The sequence below is a fragment of the Amblyomma maculatum genome, chromosome 6 (assembly GCF_055883805.1).
Source record: "Amblyomma maculatum isolate TAMU_Amacu chromosome 6, ASM5588380v1, whole genome shotgun sequence".
Classification (NCBI taxonomy): Eukaryota; Metazoa; Arthropoda; class Arachnida; order Ixodida; family Ixodidae; genus Amblyomma; species Amblyomma maculatum.
The window spans coordinates 149,878,012-149,893,909 of record NC_139349.1 but is presented as its reverse complement, the minus strand read 5'-3'; the positions used below and the strand labels follow the sequence as shown (position 1 = coordinate 149,893,909).

At 45.6% G+C, this 15,898-nt stretch overlaps 1 long non-coding RNA gene across 1 annotated transcript in view; it reads right to left on the bottom strand.

Annotated features, from left to right (window-relative positions):
• Positions 1-2,228: 2,228 nt before the first annotated feature.
• LOC146187014 (uncharacterized) overlaps positions 2,229-15,898 on the bottom strand; it is a 41,275-nt gene continuing 27,605 nt past the window's right edge. Inside the window, exon 3 of the long non-coding RNA XR_014708202.1 lies at positions 2,229-15,871. This is a non-coding gene — a long non-coding RNA (uncharacterized LOC146187014). The remainder of the gene's footprint in view (positions 15,872-15,898) is intronic.

Sequence of the window (15,898 nt, the reverse complement as noted above, 5' to 3'; positions counted from 1 at the left end):
TCTTAATGTTACCCCTACCATTTTTCGTTCCGTAGCCCTCTGAGTTGTCCTCAACTTAAGTAGAACCCTTTTGGTTAGCCTCCACGTTTCAGCCCCATAGGTGAGTACAGGTAAAATGCAGCTGTTGTATACGTTCCTCTTGAGCGATACCGGTAAGCTGCTAGTAGCCTTCCCTAGCTCTCTTCAAGCGAGAAGACACGGCCAGGTTCGCAAGCGTCTTGGTGTCACGGGTTTCATTTCAGGGAGGGTTGAGGAAAGGGGTCAGAGTATGTCCAGATATGGCTCACGTGTCTCTGCTAGGCTAGGCATGAACAGCCCTACACTAAACTACTGCTTTGAAAACAAATTTATGCGCAATTTCTCGATAACATGTCCTGTCAAATATATTTTGATTGGCAGCCGGAAGACAAGTGCACTACCTGTTTATTTAATTACAGGCGCGGACCATGGGCGACGCTGGAAGAGACGTCGCCACCCTGGCAACGATTAAGGATTGGCTGCGTGGGTGTTGAGCGGTAGTTGTATTACTTTGACTGCCACCGGTCGCCCGCGCAGCCAGAAATAGCGTGCACTGGCATGTACTGAACGCAGTGAATGCATGGATCGTGGCGCGAAATGAAGGTAAGCTCATGACATCGTTTGATTCAGCAAAAGTTAATGGTGGGTTTCTTTCTTGCTTAGAAAACATCTAGGCTGCTCAAATTTATCGCCTCTTCATCTGTGGCAAGAGGCGAATGAAGTACTGCTTCTATGAGAAGTATGTAAGGGAATTTTGAATATGTTGTTGGGCGAGTCGTTTCGACATGTAACAGCGTCATGTCGGTTTTTCCAGGAGGATCGGCGCAGGCCGGTGCAAAGACGACGTGAATTGGAATGCAAGTGAAATAGATGCTGTAGTGCAAGTATTATCCAGGATTATGAACAAATAAATTGTTTGAAAACAGTTACGTCTCATGCCTTAATCCCTAAGCGAGCAGAGCTGTCATCCTGGGGGAGTGATTGCCATGCCATGCTCTAGATTATACATTCCTGTCCTGTTCTCATCGAACTACCTCCGTATTGTGTCTGGAGGTCGTGGGTTCGGTTCCCACTACTGAAGCGTTGCTTGTCTTTCCACTTTGTATTTGATTAGCTTTATCGTTAAAATGATTAGAGTACTAACTGAAACCAATAACAACGTAAGTTTGTAAACATCCCCTAGGCTTTCTTCCAGCTCGCCGACTGCGACTGCCGGCTTCTTTCATGAACGTCTTTTTTGCAAGCATACTTTTCCTCAATGGCTCCCAGAAATCCCGGAAACACTTCGAAACCTGTCTTTTGGAAATTTCCTGTTTACTCGCCAACGTAGGTGGTAATTGGAGACTCCCAAACAAAACACCTGTTCAACAATTTCGATGCCTCAACTGTGTGTTCTCCAGCCTTCATTGGGCAGCCTGGAGCGAGGATCAACGAACTGAAGAATCTCCTGGACTTTGTGCCTACAACCGTTCGAGGATTAATCCTACATGTGGGAACAAAAGACATTTACAGTGGTGACATCGAGGAGCCAATTGACCGATACGAAGAGGCCCTCAAGTGCATCTGTACACATTGACCCGGAATACAGGTGATATTATAGCCGAAGAAGAGGAAGTGAGACCGTTCTGTGAAAAAAGAAGATGCTAATGCAGGCGATCTTTTCGGTGTTCTGGGTATCCCCGCCGGCGTAATTCCGTCTTCTCAACGGTAGGGTCCCGCAACTTCTTTCTCGTCACTGGTTGCCTCTAAGCGGGTTAAACTGCAATTGTTACTGAGAGGTGTGTCTGAATGCTACCTAAAGGTAACATACACTCACTAAAGGCAGCAAATGATTACGTTGAAAATTATTAAATAGTGTAAGCGTTATCATTCTGTTGTCTCGCGGCTGTGTTCACGGCAGATTTTGGGACTATTAGGAATTAAAAACATTAGATGATGCAACCTAAAGGGGAACACTCTCCAGAAAGATATTATTAGCTTAATTTTAATGTTGCAATTTAAAAAAAGTTTGAAAAAAAATTCACGAACGCAGGATTCGAACATACATTTTTTATTTGCTACGTGCTCAGGTATGTAATGTTAATCCATTGCGCCACTGAGGCAACGGATACGGCAGGCTTTAAATATTCGAACATACATTTTTTATTTGCTACGTGCTCAGGTATGTAATGTTAATCCATTGCGCCACTGAGGCAACGGATACGGCAGGCTTTAAATATGGTCTTATTCATTTTTACAATATTTCCGCTATCTGTCGCCAGGTGACGCTGCTCAGAGGACCCTACCGTTGAGAGAACGGAATCACGCTCCCCGCCGTCGAACTGGTTCCTGCTGCCGCCCTGCTGACCTGTGGTCGCTGTCATCGTCCCGTCCTTTGGCTAGGATGTGACAAATATACGCCACGCTCGCGCTGCAGCGTGCCCCTAATCGCTGATGACGCTCCAGTAACCGGCGGTCGGTAGAAAACTTCAGCCGCTGGGCCATTGAACAGTCAAGTTCAGCCGTCACCTAGTGGGACTTTGTGGACAACAGCGTGACGTATTCTTTCTCCACCATGCCCTGGATGTCTTTCCTTTGTCTAATGTTCTCGTGGCGGATGGTGTCCACCCAAGTTTTGCGGGGCGTGTCAATCCTAGCTTGGCACATTTATAGCCTCATCTTCAACTGCCTGCGACACGAGCTAACATCATATCAAGATCACCTGTCTTCGCCAGACAATTTCACTCGGTTCCCCGAGGAGCCCCACACCCGAGTAGCTTCCAGCTATTCGGAGGTTTTACATAGACACCACAAAGAGGCTTCACTACTCGTCATCCCATCATTTCCCACGATCGCAGAAACACACCGACCGATGGTGCGGGCTCGAATGAACAGCCTCCAGGGTTGCCGTCGTAAAGAGTATGCAGCAGCTTCAAACGAGAGAGATGTTGCCAGGCCTCCCGCAGCCCCATGCCGTATTCCACTACTAACACCAGCGCAGCGTCTTCCCGCTGAGGACCTTAACACAGCTCCCATTACCACGAAGTCGCCTACAAACGTGACACGAGACGCCACCTCCAAAAGCACCAAGAGCCTCGAGAGCCTACCGACTGAAATGCGTCGGCGGGCACCCTTAACTAAGGACGACAACTTGGATATCCCCGCCATCCCCTGCACAACACCGAAACTCAGGTATGATCTCTGACGACGCTATGGCTCAGCCCAGCAGATGAAACAGAACTCACGGGCCGACCAGACGTCCCCACCTTCTACCTCCCCTTCAGCAGAGGCCATACTCTCACAAAAAAAAATTTAGCTCTAAGAAAAATAATAAATGACACGAGCTCCATATAAAATAAAAAAAAATTATCAGAAAGCAAATGCCGTCCCTAAGGGACTCTTCATATCTCATACCCCTTCCATGCCTGATCTGTCGAATACACACAGACAAACATGGAATGCAGAGCTGCATAGCTCATCATTAAACCTACTCCAAATAACTATTAGACACTGTGAAGAAACGATGGCATCGCTGAGACACGAGCACAGGTGTGTGCGTGATGGTGTAATACTTTCCGCGTCTGAGTACGACGAACTTAAAGCCTTCGAATCTAAAAAAGTAGCTGAGATCTGGGCCATTAGGTTCTATAAATTTTCACGAGATAACCTCCCCTGCGAGGCAGTGTACCACTCTGCCGCACTAAAGTTCAAGAACCAAAACGCCATACTCGGGGACACCAACGAGCGCTTCAACACTCACCTTACCCCCCATAATCAAGGACTAGACGCCATTAACTGAAAGGATAACATAATTAACCTCTCGAAAGCATCACTAACCAAAGACGAGATATCGGTTCATCCCGAGGTTAAACTTTTGTCCAAGCAGAGGCCGCCGAATGAATACGATCTACTAAAGGACCTGCATAACTACTCTCGTAAACTCCGATTACAAGAATATTTCTTTGACAAAGACCTGCTAGCTCACTTCCATCAGCTCAAGAACAATGGACACCCTCATCCGGAAGAGATTCATAACTAATACAACTCCTACGGTACCTGATGACGGGAAGGTGAGTTTATCGACAGTACAGTATAAAAACAACCTTGCTGTACATGAATGACCAACAAAATACCGAAAACTTCTAAGAGCTGCAAAAAACTAGAGATACATCCATTAAAAGCATGCGGCGCTTAAAGCAGTGTTGAAGAATTGCTCCAAAATCTCAAGTATCACCACAGCACTTTTTGCAGTGCGATGCAGTGACCCCTGCGGTGAAGCATTCTCAAACTGCAATGGTTCAGTGTACTCTGAGAGCAGAGGAAGAATGCGGATGCAAGAAAAAAGTATGAGTAGGCATTAAAACGGCGTGATGCCATCTCAAAATAAAACTAAAAGGCCAGTGACACGCGTTGCAGTGTCTGAAACTTCGTGACTAGCCATATCACGGCCATACAAAGTTGTCCCCGATTATGGCAAACGTTTGCGTCGTCGCAGAATTTTGGCGCAGCATGGCGCAAATTTAACAAATTTCATGCTTATTATGCAGCTTAGCGCAAAAATATGCAGGTGCATTAAAATGGTGCAATTGGCGCAGCTGTTACACGCCTGGGCTGTGTGGTTCCTCCACTGTAAAGCACGGATTGCTGCTTCCGTTTTTAAAGAGGCTTGCCGTTCTAAACAGGTCAGATGTACTTCTCTTATTAATAGATTACTGCATCCCCCACAGCCCTGCCATCCAATAGGGCTTAATTTGAGCTGCTTGTCAAGGAACGAGAGTGCACAGTGTAGTCTGTACGTGCTACCTTTATCTGCACTAAGTGAGGAATTTTGATTAGGGTGGAAAAAGAGGCGAACTGAAAGCCTTGAGGACATTCGTGCAACAACCTGTTGGCCTTGCATCTCCGTTACAGCAATGGTAATGATGAGCCACCAGTAATGAACTACGGCTTGTGTCATAAGAATCTACTACCATTTCTACCCAAGACCTCTGCCACCAGCTTGATAAGGTATCTGTTCTCCATCAACAATGTGATGCTGCATGTCGAAGCCTTGAGAAATGCTTCATGTGAGCAAATAAGCAAATATTCAGGATTTCATGTTTAGCTTAGGCATGGTTATATGGGGCCTAAGGTACAAAGCGGCCCAGGCTATGGGGACACCATAGTGGAGGTACATGCACTATGGTACTATGGTGTACATGCACTAGCTGACATCACAACATACAAGAGCATTTTGTCTTCCGCCTCCTTTGGAATGCAGTCGCTGCAGGCAGGACTCAACCCAGATCTCCCAGCTTAGTAATCGAGTGCCTCATAGCTGTCTCACTTTGATGGTTATGGTTTATGGGGTTTAACGTCCCCAAGCGACTCGGGCTACGAGTGACACCACACTGGTGGGCTCTGAAAATCGGCCTTTTGCGGGACACGATTGCACATGTGCTCAACTCCTAGCGGCGTAATCGCGAAGCAAACTGGTGAGGTAAACAAACCGGCGGCTACCCACGGCATCTGCACTTCTGCGGTTGTTTTGGTGGTCGTTGTTGGATAGTGTGACGCTCTTGACGATGCCAACTGCTTGTGTAGCGTTTGGTTGCGATACACAATGTTTAAAGGGAAGCGGCCTCGGGTTTTTTCGCTTTCCAAGTGCTTCACGAGATCATCTTCGATGCAAAGCTGTTCGTCGGCAGGTCGATCAAGGGCGCCCTTGGGAGCCGTCGAGCGCATCAAGGTTGTGAGGGAACCACTTTGTAGCATGTACGAATTAAGTACTGAGGTTAAATATTTGTGCAAATTGTAATGAAACCTTTTATTAATGAACAGGAAAGCCATCTATGTCACCGCGGCAGCCTGACTTCGTCCCAACGATATTGGCTTTTTCGAGCAACGAGGCCAAGCAGGCAAATGCTCCAAGCCGTTTTCAACTTGCGACAAACCGGACACTGAAACAAAAGCAACCAGAGGAAGCTGCATTATATATGTATTCCTATCAAATGCAAGAGCTACGAGTATTGTATCGCCGGCATGGCTCGATGCGCTCCTCCCGCGTTCGTCCTCGCTTGTCTTTATAATGGACGCATAGATGATACGCGCTTGCTTACCCAATGAAGTGGTGTTGGGAGAGGAATAAGTGTATGCAAATTGTTTTCTACATGGCTGTTTATGCCCGTGCATTGAATATGTCATCACAACGCTGGTTCTGTGGTGGGATGCATCTGTTTCTTCCATGACGTTTTCTATTTTTTTACTCTGTGTCCTCACTTAGCAGTGCCATATTGTTGATCCAGAGCTTCATTTTGTTCTTTAGGCAACACATCGTCTGGCAGCCTTGACGGAGGTAAGTTTAGTTGTGCCAGTTTGTTTTGCGGCTGTGTTCAGTACTTTTCGTCTTATTTGTGCAGATGACATGGACATCGATGGTGTCAGTGAAGGAGACTTACATGATTAGTACCAAATGTTCATCCAAAGTATGAACATTTGGTTGTCTGCTTTGACAAATTAGGATTTCTTTTTAAAGATACTGAGCACCACCAGACTTTTAATCATGCTGTACATGGCAGCACTTCAAACACAGGTTAGTCGCTTTTCATCTGCAAAAAGTGCAATGGTGTCATAGGTGTAAATTTTTTTAGCTATACTGATGAATGATTGCTTGCAGACCAAAATGAAGATGCTCTGGATAGCTTACTGCTTCTGCAGAGTTGCACAGCAGCAAACAGAGGTGACACGACTGACAGAAGGGCCTCAGAAGAAAGGTGCCGAGAAAACAATGCAAAGCTGCTGCAAGAAAATGTAGCTCTCAAAAAAGAATAAAGAGGTGGAAGGCGAAATGTAAAAAACTTTAAAGACAGATACTTTGTCTTGATAACATTGAGTCAACTGTATTTAAGTTTTACACCGGGCTTGCAAGCAGAGAGCAATTTGTAGCCTTACACAATCATATTGTGGGTAATGCAAGCAAAATGCAGTACTGGGACTGCACAGCAAAAAGCAGTGATGCAAGTGGTCTTGGAGAATATGGAGAAAAGGAGCTCACGAAAAGAGAGGAGCTTTTTATGGTGCTATACCGACTGCGCACAGGGAGATGTGCAGAAGAAGTCGCAAGGAAAGAGTTTCGGAGGCTTTGTTGAGCAGGACCTTCTGCACATGGAACTTTCTAGGTAAAGAACTCAGCTTAATGAACAGATTTCCCACTTCAAAACAGGCAAAAGAGTACATGCCAAAGGCATTCAGACTGTTCCCTGCTACCCAGGGCTTGGTCAGAGGGGTCTCGGGAGGTCTGAGACCTCTCACCAATATTTAAGAGGGGTCTGAGACTCCCTGCACTTGAATGTATGACTGCATGAATACGAAACAGGCAGCCATTTTTTTATTCTTTTCAGTGATAATCGGAACATTTCTTCTCTATTGTTTCGACAGTTTTGCAGTAAGTCTTAAAACAACCATTAACATGTTTTCTAAAACCAGAGAGGGAGAAAAAAAATGACCTCTCCTCTGCATAAAACAATGTGCAGAACGCACCACTAGCCGTTTTCTCTCTTCCCCTCTTTATTTACCTTTCCACCTGTGCTGTGATCACTAGAAACACCCCTCCGACGGAGCCAGAGTTTAAGCCCTGCTGATACTGGAGCTGTGTTGGATTGCACTGAAGTGAGAATTCAGAAGCCTTCTCGTCTCGCTGCTCAGAGGCAGACGTTTTCTCTGTACAAACATTACAACACATTTAAGGCTCTCATAGGAGTTACTCCAGATGGCTATGTTTCATTCATGCCTGACCTCTGGGGAGGCCACGTAGGTGATATGGAATGCGTTGTCAAAAGTGGTTTGCTTAACCTCTTGCAGCCAGGTGATGGGGTAATGGCTGATAAAGGCTTTTGCTTGAAAGCAGTCTTCCTGAAGGAGTCAAACTTTACATGTCATCTTTCAAAAAAGCTCCACAATTTTCAGCTGAACAGGTGAGGGCTACAAGGAATGTAGCAAGTGCCCGCATCCATGTCGAAAGGGTGATGAGGCACATTAAGGAATTTCATTTCTTTGACAAGCCCATCCCTATTAACATGCTGGACACAGTGAGCAGCCTGTTCAGGGTATGTGCATTCTTGTGTGACCTGCAGCCACCCATTATGGAAATGCGTTGATAAGCAATTTGTTTCCACCTTTTCACATCTGGCTCTTGGACAACTGTAACATGGTTGCTGTATACACTAATGACTGACTGTTTGCTTGGGGGAAAAATTGAGCTAAGGTTTAACACGCTAAATCTAAGTAGATAAAGCGAGAGCTTAAGGTTACGCATACTTATACTTGATTAAGCAACCTGAAAGTCATACAAGCAAGACATACCAAGCGTAGGTGACCACCCTACTTGTAAAGCCTCGCTTTAACCAAGCCGAATCAACGTGCCTAGGAGTAGCATGCCTGGTGCAGCATCCAAGAGCACTGGGAGGTTGATTCTTATTCCTACCTCAAATGAGCAACCCAGTTGGCAGCTGAAGTTGTAATCCCAAGTCAGCTACCACCTGCCAGAGCAATGCTTGTGGGGACAAACGTGCACACGGCGAAAAGCTATAGAATGCAGTAAAGCTTTCACTTAAAATAAAAACATGGAAAAAACTTTTCTGTCATCAACCTGCCATGGAGGAAGAAAACAACTTAGGAGAGGCCCTTGCCATTTCCAATGCATTGGACAAAGTGTGGCGGAAGTGACGTCAAAATTTAGGGTTAGCCAAGTCGGGCCTTTAGCAACGGCGACGCTGTTGCTATGAAAACTCGGGCAACTAGCAACAGCGTTGCTAAGGGCCCTAGCTACGTGAGCGCCGTGGAGAAAGAAAATGCGGAGGGTAAAGGAGGAGGAGAGGCGTTGGAGCGTCCGGTCGGGGCGCGGCCGCGCCGGCTTCAAAAAAATGACGTCAGGGCCTCTCCTGAGTTCTTTCCTTCCACCATGGTTGTTTCCTTCCTCCATGGCTCTGTACCTCTGCACCACCGTGGCACTAAGGCCGCAGCCGAGTGGCGTTTCATCTGTGTGAAATCTGCAAGTTGTCATAACTTTAAAGCCGTTAATTTTGTTGCGGCGGTGTTACTTATTGCTATTAGTACGCATGACTTATTTTGTGTTGTGAGTTGTGCGGTAAAGACGAAGTGTTGCACGCGCGCAGTGAGAAAAACAACAGTCAATTGCTGCGTTCCTGTCATGTAAGATACTACATATTTTGGCGACGCGGATGTCAGCTTAAACCAGGACCTCAGCGTGGACTGCTGATGGTCCATCATGAGCTTTTCGGGTCTTCAACCGCCTCTGCCCTTCCGTGGGAGTAATGGGAGCTGGCGTTCCACAACTACATGCTGGCATCTGGTGCGTCCACTAGATACCTCCACACTTTCTGCTAACCGGAGAGGGCTATCCTGCCAGCGAATTTTCTACACATTGTCGCCGTCGTCCTCTTCAGCGCCTACCGCTGCTGCCTCACACTCCGGTGACGATGCTATCTTTATACTGCCGACACACTACAAATCTTCCATAAATGTGATCGCCGCACGCCACCGTTTTCACCGCCGAGTACAAACTGCCGGAGAGATAGCATATGAGTACATCGCTGCCCTTCGCAGCCTTGTCGGTGACTGCGGTTTTGGGAGCTTCACGGACTACATCATCATTAGTCACTATTTCAGTGAACGCCATCTCCTTCTTGACTCCGTCACGCGCCCTAGCCTTTGCTAGACAGTGCCAGCAAGCTTCCGGTGAAGTAAAGGAGCTGTCAGAAGAGGTCGCTCTAGTACAGCGCGTGGGATGCGAGTGCACATCAGAACGGGTCCCTCAGGTCCCTTGCATCAAATGCAGTTGACATGTATGTAAATCTTCATCTGCACTTTCAGAGCGTTTGTGCTGTCACTGCGGTTCTCCTGCCCACTTGGCGAACGACTCCACATGGCAAGCTCGCAAACGAAAGTGTCGTCGGTGAGGCAAAGTGGGCCATTTAGAATCTGTCTGCAAGTCGTCTGATCGTTCCAGTGAAGTGCAGAAAGTCGAAAATGATTCCTCCAGCAGTGCTGCTATTGTACAGGTCTCTACTGTTCCTCTGCAACCTGTTGCTTTGCCAAACAAGCTTTGGGATAAGCCCGCTATTGACATCGTGGGGCGTGTCGACCAAGCTCCTAGTAACTGCCGCTTTGCAATAACACTCATTGACTATTACAGTAAACGGCCGGAGGCTTCTTTCACAACTGCCACAGTTCAAAAATTGCTTCTAGGTACATTTGTTCACAAGGGCTACCCTGAAGATATAGTGTCGGATCACGAACCACAATTCTCATCCTCGGGGGTATACGTAACTGCTACTCCTCAGTTCATGACCCTTAAGCCAATGGACTTGTAGGACAGTTTAATAGGGGTTTCAGGGCATATGTTCAGATGGCTCTTTGCGAGCGACATGACCTATGTACAGCTATTATAACTCTGTGTCTACCACTGTGCGCCACATGCCTCGAAAAGAATCACACTAGCCATCCTAGTTCATGGCCAGATGCCTCGCATAAGACTTAAAGTTGTGTGATCGTACAAGAGCGCTGAAGCTCTAATGCCAGTGGCTAGAGCAGAAGCAAGCCAAATATAAGCTTTATGCAGACCAGTGGAGTGGAACCAAGCACTGTGACTTTTAGATTGGCGACTATGTGCGAGTTCGCAAGCCGATTGTGCGAGGCAAGCTGGCTGCTCTGTTTCAGAGCCTCGAAGAGTTGTTGAGCGAATTGGACCAGTCTCACACCTGCTGGATGACGGGCGAGTGTGGCACTCGTCCAAATTATGAGCTGTTAGAAAAGCAGTTGTTCAGCGCCAACCTCCACCCTCAGCTCCAATGGCTCTCCCCGCTAACATTTTGTTGCCCACTGACTGCACCCGAGTGTCGACTAGTCCACATACCAGAAACGCAGACCAGAGTCCAACCTCGCATAACCCCAAGAACGCTGATGTTAGCCCAGGAACTTCCTCATTCCTGGCTTTGCCCGACACAGAACCGCCAGACCCCCCACAACCCAAGTGTGCCTCAACAGCAGCAACTACTACTACTCTTCCTTCTCCTCGCAGAAGTAAAATGTGAAAAGAAGCTTCCCGCAAGGTTTAAAAGACTGTGATGTATTAGAGGATATTTAGCCATTTGCAAGCAAGCTTTTTTTTTTTTAAGTGCGGTGGAAATGTGAAAGACGAAGTGTTGTTGCAGACGTGCATGCATGAAAATGAGGAAGTGAAATACAGAACGGCTGGAGAGTAGTCAATTGCTGCGTTGCTGTCCTGTCTACGCTACAAGTTGCCTTATGTTTCTTTGGTTCGAACCCGGGTGCTCCAGAACAGTAGTTGGTTATGTAAAGTATTTCTCAATTCAGGTATAGGCATTTGGTAGGAATGAGCCAGTCTTTTGCATATATATTACATAGCCCTTCTGGCCTTTTCGTCGCGCGCAAGAGTCTGGCTTTAGTGACGTGAACATTTCTGAGTGGTTCAGTTTAAAGGGATGTTCCTTACTTTTTCTCACCTTCAAATAATGTGTTGTGTGGTGGCTGCATGGTGATTAGAACAGTGAATTACGTTGACTAATATTTTTCATCATGTCTCAGTCACGATTTTGTACGAGCAGACAGAAATAGCTAAAGATGTTTGCACGGGGCAAATGACATCTATGTTCTCGCTTACCACTCACTTGACCAGTTAGCTTACGGCATTGTCGAGAGCAAGCCTTTGGCATAAATAGCTTTCTTCGCCATTCTCCTGTCGGACCAGAACAAGTACACAGCTAATGTAAGCCAGACCACTCGGTTGCTACACACATAGGCAGGCACTGCATTGTGCATCCAAGGTGGTGAAGGAACCATATCTGGTAGACTTTACCAGTAGGCCTGTTCCTTGGCTGAAGTTGCAAAGGTTCTCCATTCAGTGCACCTACTGGACTAGTAGAGTCTCCCCATTCTGGGCTGGAGCTGACCAGCGACGCCATTTATTAGGATGACTTTCCACCAACATGGTTATCTGCTTTTACTTAGGTTTCCATGAAACAATTAAATAGTGCTCCTTTGTTAAGGCATGACACTGATCAGCTCCCTTTTTAACAGTGATTGGAGGTTCCAAGAGCCTAAATGAAGAATGTTGCATACACATGCAGTTAAATTACTTAGCATTTACTAAACATGTTTATTCAGTCTTATTTTTTGACCTACTATGTCTGAATATTAAAACATCCTCGCAGCCAGTGGAATTACATTCTTTAATCAATAGCTTTATGGGTTGAATTCATGATCGAACCGGACGAAAAGCACAACAGCTGGATACATTCCAGACCAACTTGGGCTATGAGCGACACTGTGGGGAGGGCTCGGGATCATTTCGATCCATTTAACAGGTACTGACTGTGCATAGTACACGGGTGCTATGCTTTCTGCATCAATCCAAACATGGCTGCCACGGCCATGATCAAACCATGGTACCCTGGTTCAGTGGTCGAGCATCTTAACCACCGAGCCACTGTGGCGAGGTAAAAGTAAAAAAATAGGTATACAAACCTTGACTTTTTTTCTTGGCACACACCATAGTTTATTTCATCCATGTCTCTGCTCTAACACCCTAAGTGTACTTCACTTGACAATAATGAATCAAAATCCAAGACATTTGTGTTTGGTGCATGATAGCCACAGTTGCTTATGCGCCATAAAACCCCATATAAATAGACATTGAAATTCTGCGTATGGAGCCGCAACTTTGAACCCAAGCTCTAAGGCCATCTTAGCCCATGCAGTGCAGTGCTGCCACCAAGTCAAGTGATCTTGCAACTTTGGTGACAGGTTGCAAAGCTGCGCACTTCTAATGCACTGTATGCAATGACTATGGCAAAGGAAGGCGAGAGACGGTGGCAGGCGGCCACCATCTACCGTGTGTTGTGTATCTTCTCTTGTGTTTGTGTTTGTTGTGCCACATTTCTGAATACCATCTACAAAGCTATCAGATAGCCCCTTTCGGGCCCCGACAGAAAGAACACTGTCATATAATGCCTCCTTCCTGGTAAGCATGTGAAGCTCTCATTGTTACAATTGTTTTTGTTTTTTTAATTACGTTCCCCCATTTTTTCTTTGTGCCACCCCACCAAGAGTACCATAATAACATCCCTGATTCTCTGCAAGAGCAGAGAGTAGAGTTGCCTGGCACTTCCTATGATTCCATTACTCGTGAAAAATGCTTGCTTTTGTCGCAATGCCCAGTCTACTTACTCCCTTGGCTTTGGTATCTGTGACAGCACCTTTTGCACGACATTGTGGCCCATAAGGCTTGATAGCAGTAGTCAGTAAGCCAAGCACAGATTCTTCGTGAACTTTTACTAAAGCTTTCGTAGCACACTTGTTGCGTGCAGGTTACCTGCATGGTTGGTCAAAAGACCCCATGCCTTGGGGTTTGCAATCAAGCTGCACAATGGGGAACTTTTGAAGCTGCCAAAGTTTATCAAGGAAGCAGACAAGACCCATCCTCACCTTACATGCATCCTGAGCTTTGGGCTATTTGTGCCTCATAAAAGAGTCAAAAGATTGTGACCTATTATATACATTCTGCTTCATAAAGTGCTTTTAAATGGCACCTTCGTTTCTTAACAAAGGTAGGACTTTTCAATAACCAAGAAAAAGCAAAAAAATTATGCCATAATAATCTACTGGTAGTAAATTTACTGCCAGCTGGTTCTTAAAAGGACATGCATGTGTGCGCATACTGCTACGACAAGAAGCAAACTTCTAAGCAGTAATAATTTTTTTTTTAGTGCCTAAAGGTTTGAATAAACATGCGCATGTCTTTTGAATGTCCTGCATACGCTGACGAGCGTGCATACTACAAACATAGCATAAAAAAGCTCTCCCCAGTGCCTTTAACAATGGGCATTGTTTTAGGTCCCTTAGCCTGCCCTAGGCAACAGAGACTCGCAACGAACTTTTTATTTACGCATTTTAAAGACATTGGACTTTTAGACAAACTTTAAGTTCACCTTGAATGTTACCCTTCAGCATTTTTCACGCTGTGAACTCTATAAGCACATTTATCGGACTATGCATTTCATCATTTCATCATACCATTACTCCACAATGCACCTTAGAACACACTTAATGGCCGCATTTTATCTCCCCCTTCATTTCTTTTAATCTCCTCACGATTCTTTTTCCATCTTTACCTCCCGAATTCCCCTTCCTACACAGAGTAGCATGTCAGCGAAATTTAAACGCCGGATAAAATCTCTGTTCTTCATTAAAGGGTCTCTCTCTCTCTGTGCATGTCTTTTGACCTTGTGGCCAACAGGCACCACCACAACACTTTGAACTTGCACAGAGAACATACTTTTGTCAGCATGAAGGAATTTTTCAAGCTCACAAGACTTTTAGAATAAAAACAACCAAAGTAATATATATGTCTCTTTGTGTGCATTCTTGCGACAAGGTACCAGGCACATGGACTCTTGCGAAATTGCTGTACCTACTGTCCAGTAACCAAACATTTAAACACCCAGTACAGCAATCCTGTTTTAATCTGTATTTTTTCATGTTTTCGAAATAGCACAAGTGCACTGGTCCACAGCCAAGAGATGTGTAAGAATGCCCTTCCCGGTTGAATTGAGGCCTTTTGTAGTTACAGAGTCAGCACCTGCGACTCAAGTCCCAACATCAACTACAGTTGATGCCATGACACTTAAGCCAAGGCGGGGCTCATTTCTAGAAGAGTCAGTATTTCGTCCTCATGGGCATGCCCGCTACGAGCAGTGATGAATATGTTTTGAAAATGCCCAAATATTGCAGACAAGAAAAGGATACTCTGCAAAGTCTGCACTAACCGTGCCCATGACATGGACGAGCAGGGTCATGTGTTTCTAGTGAAAATATCAAAGGACAATTAAGCTCGGTTCAGTGACTACTTTTATTTCTTGAAGTACTGGGGAAGGTGGAGAGGTTCTGGGTGAAAACAGAACATATATGAGGCAACACAAGCAGCTGCTTTTAAACTGATGAAGAAAGTATACTTAAGTTCTTTTGGACAGCAATAGAAAATGAACTGACTGGTTCTGTTCAGAATTTGTGGTAGTAGCACAGCACAAAAGGGTATAAACAAGGGTCAATATATTTCTAGCGTCATCCTGACGTTTTAACAACTCATTTGGCATCCTGGACAGTATGACGAAATATTTGCAGCTATATGAGAAAGGTTAACCTTTGTTTATATTTTACGAATTAACAGTTAACTAAAATGTAAGCATGTACAACAAGGCAGAACATGAAGTCCCGGCGGCCCATGACATGAACTAAAATACAGTAATGGTCATCTGCCCTGGCACTTCTCTGCAGTGCCCAGGTACAGAGGGGCGAAGCATACACAAGAAACGGTGTGCTAGCATACAGACAGGCTGTGCCTAAGGCAAAAGTGGAGGGGGGCAAAACAGCTGAAAGCAACAATGATGCACTTACATATGAGGGCCAGTTCTCGGGAAAGCGACATAAAAAAAAAATACTGCAACAGCGAGTAGCTATACGGGTAGCTACCACACCAAATTAACATGTACTACATACTACTGTAAGTACAGAACTGCACACTTGGAGAAGACGTGACCGAAGGGGCTGTAAGCAACTCGCACTGTACACAAACCTCAAGTACACACACTGTTACGCTTGTATCCCAACAACGTGAAGAAACCGTACTTCTTAGTTTCCAGGAGCACAAATGATTGAAGTATCCATGCGCAAATTTTGCGATAAATGACTGATGCAATAAATCCACTGTGAATTCTTTTTATAAAACCTTCAGTAATGCTAAGAGAGCCTTACCAAAACAGTCAATGCGGGAAATGTTCTCAATGTGGTAATATGGTCCCTGGAAAGAGACACGACACTATAGAGG